Source organism: Schistocerca serialis, chromosome 8 (assembly GCF_023864345.2).
Source record: "Schistocerca serialis cubense isolate TAMUIC-IGC-003099 chromosome 8, iqSchSeri2.2, whole genome shotgun sequence".
In the NCBI taxonomy this organism is placed as follows: domain Eukaryota; kingdom Metazoa; phylum Arthropoda; class Insecta; order Orthoptera; family Acrididae; genus Schistocerca; species Schistocerca serialis.
In genome coordinates this window covers 5022621-5026126 of record NC_064645.1, presented here as the reverse complement: position 1 = coordinate 5026126, position 3506 = coordinate 5022621, and positions in this window count along the sequence as shown.

Below are 3506 nucleotides of genomic sequence, written 5' to 3'. Positions count from 1 at the left end.
TTTAATTCCGATGCAATTTCTGTGTTTCACCGTCAATAAGAAGGTCAGAGGGATACAGTAAACCTGAAGCATCGGAATCTATTACAAGTGTCACAGGAATGGATCAAACATAGACAGTATGAAGAGTCAGTCTTCTTGTACTTATGTCAGCATTGTGCCTTTTGTATTTAATTCTGATGCAATTTCTGTGTTTCATCGTGAATTAGAAGGTCAGAGGGATATAGTAAACCCGAAGTGAAGCATCGGAATCTATAACTAGTGTCACAGGAATGGTTCAAAACATAGTCAGTAAGAAGAGTCAGTCTTCTTGTCCTTAAGTCGGCATTGTGCCTTTTGTATCTAATTCCGATGCATTATCTGTGTTTCATCGTCAACAAGAAGGTCCAAGGGATACAGTAAACCTGGAGTAAAGCATCGGATTCTATAACTAGTGTCAGAGTATTGGTTCAAAGCATAGACAGTAAGGAGAGTCAGTGTTCTTGTACTTAACTCGGCATTGTTCCTTTTGTATTTAATTCCGATGCAATTTCTGTGTTTCATCGTCAATAAGAAGGTCGAAGGAATACAGTAAACCTGAAGTGAAGCATCGGAATCTATAACTAGTCTCACTGGAATGGTTCAAAATATAGACAGTAAGAAGAGTCAGTCTTCTTGTACTTAAGTCTGCATTGTGCCTTTTGTATTTAATTCCGATGCGATTTCTGTGAATCATCGTCAATAAGAAGGTCCAAGGGATACAGTAAACCTGAAGTGAGGCATCGGACTCTATAACTAGTGTCACAGAAATGGTTCAAAACATAGTCAGTAAGAAGTGTCGGTCTTCATGTACTTAAGTCGGCATTGTGCCTTTTGTATTGAATTCCGATGCAATTTCTGTGTTTCATCGTCAATAAGAAGGTCCAAGGGAAACAGTAAACCTGAAGTGAAGCATCGGAATCTATAACTAGTGTCACGGGAGTGGTTCAAAACTTAGACAGTAGGAAGAGTCAGTCTTCTTGTACTCAAGTCGGCATTGTGCCTTTTCTATTTAATTCCGATGCAATTTCTGTGTTTCATCGTCAATAAGAACGGCAGAGGGATACAGTAACCTGAAGTGAAGCATCGGAATCTATAACTAGTGCCACAGGAATGGTTCAAAACATAGTAAGAAGAGTCAGACTCTTGTACTTAAGTCGGCATTGTGCGTTTTGTATTTAATTCCGATGCAATTTCTGTTTTTCATCGTCAATAAGATGGTCCAAGGGATACAGTAAAACTGAAGTCAAACATCGGAACCTATAACTAGTGTCACAGGAATGGTTCAAAACGTAGACAGTAAGAAGAGTCAGTGTTCTGGTACTTAAGTCGGCATTGTACCTTTTCTATTTAATTCCGATGCAATTTCAGTGTTTCAGTGTTTCAGTGTTTCAATACGAAGGTCAGAGGGATATAGTAAACCTGAAGTGAAGCATCGGAATCTATAACTAGTGTCACAGGAATGGTTCAAAGCATAGTCAATAAGAAGAGTCAGTTTCTTGTACTTAAGTAGGCATTGTGCCTTTTGTATTTTATTCCGATGCAATTTCTGTGTTTCATCGTCAACAAGAAGGTCAGAGGGATACAGTAAACCTGAAGTGAAGCATCGGAATCTATAACTAGTGTCACAGGAATGTTTCAAACCATAGTCGGTAAGAAGAGTCAGTCTTTTTGTACATAAGTCGGCATTGTGCCTTTTGAATTTAATTCCGATGCGATTTCAGTGTTTCATCGTCAATAAGAAGGTCCAAGGGATGTTGTAAACCTGAAGTGAAGCATTGGAATCTATAACTAGTGTCACTGGAATGGATCAAAATATAGACAGTAAGAAGAGTCAGTCTTCTTGTACTTAAGTCGGCATTGTGCCTTTTGTATTTAATTCCAATGCGATTTCTGTGATTCATCGTCAATTAGAAGGTGCAAGGGAAACAGTTAAACTGAAGTGAGGCATCGGACTCTATAACTAGTGTCACAGAAATGGTTCAAAACATAGTCAGTAAGAAGTGTCGGTCTTCATGTACTTAAGTCGGCATTGTGCCTTTTGTATTGAATTCCGATGCAATTTCTGTGTTTCATCGTCAATAAGAAGGTCCAAGGGAAACACTAAACCTGAAGTGAAGCATCGGAATCTATAACTAGTGTCACGGGAATGGTTCAAAACTTAGACAGTAAGAAGAGTCAGTCTTCTTGTACTTAAGTCGGCATTGTGCCTTTTCTATTTAATTCCGATGCAATTTCTGTGTTTCATCGTCAATAAGAACGGCAGAGGGATACAGTAAACCTGACGTGAAGCATCGGAATCTATAACTAGTGTCACAGGAATGGTTCAAAACATAGTCAGTAAGAAGAGTCAGTCTCTTGCAATTAAGTCGGCATTGTGCGTTTTGTATTTAAGTCCGATGCAATTTCTGTTTTTCATCGTCAATAAGAAGGTCCAAGGGATACAGCAAAACTGAAGTCAAACATCGGAATCTATAACTAGTGTCACAGGAATGGTTCAAAACGTAGACAGTAAGAAGAGTCAGTCTTCTTGTACTTAAGTCGGCATTGTGCCTTTTCTATATAATTCCGATGCAATTTCAGTGTTTCATCGTCGATACGAAGGTCAGAGGGATACAGTAAACCTGAAGTGAAGCATCGGAATGTATAACTAGTGTCACAGGAATGGTTCAAAACATAGTCAATAAGAAGAGTCAGTCTTCTTGTACTTAAATAGGCATTGTGCCTTTTGTATTTTATTCCGATGCAATTTCTGTGTTTCATCGTCAACAAGAAGGTCGGAGGGGTACAGTAAACCTGAAGTGAAGCATCGGAATCTATAACTAGTGCCACAGGAATGGTTCAAAACATAGTAAGTAGAGTCACTCTCTTGTACTTAAGTAGGCATTGTGCGTTTTGTATTGAATTCCGATGCAATTTCTGTTTTTCATCGTCAATAAGAAGATCCAAGGGATACAGTAAAACTGAAGTCAAACATCGGAATCTATAACTAGTGTCACAGGAATGGTTCAAAACGTAGACAGTAAGAAGAGTCAGTGTTCTGGTACTTAAGTCGGCATTGTGCCTTTTCTATTTAATTCCGATGCAATTTCAGTGTTTCAGTGTTTCAGTGTTTCAATACGAAGGTCAGAGGGATACAGTAAACCTGAAGTGAAGCATCGGAATCTATAACTAGTGTCACAGGAATGTTTCAAACCATAGTCGGTAGGAAGAGTCAGTCTTTTTGTACATAAGTCGCATTGTGCCTTTTGAATTTAATTCCGATGCAATTTCAGTGTTTCATCGTCAATAAGAAGGTCCAAGGGATGCTGTAAACCTGAAGTGAAGCATTGGAATCTATAACTAGTGTCACAGGAATGGTTCAAAACATGGACAGTAAGAAGAGTCAGTCTTCTTGTACTTAAGTCGGCATTGTGCCTTTCGTATTTAATTCCGATGAAATTTCTGAGTTTCACCGTCAATAAGAAGGTCAGAGGGATACAGTAAACCTG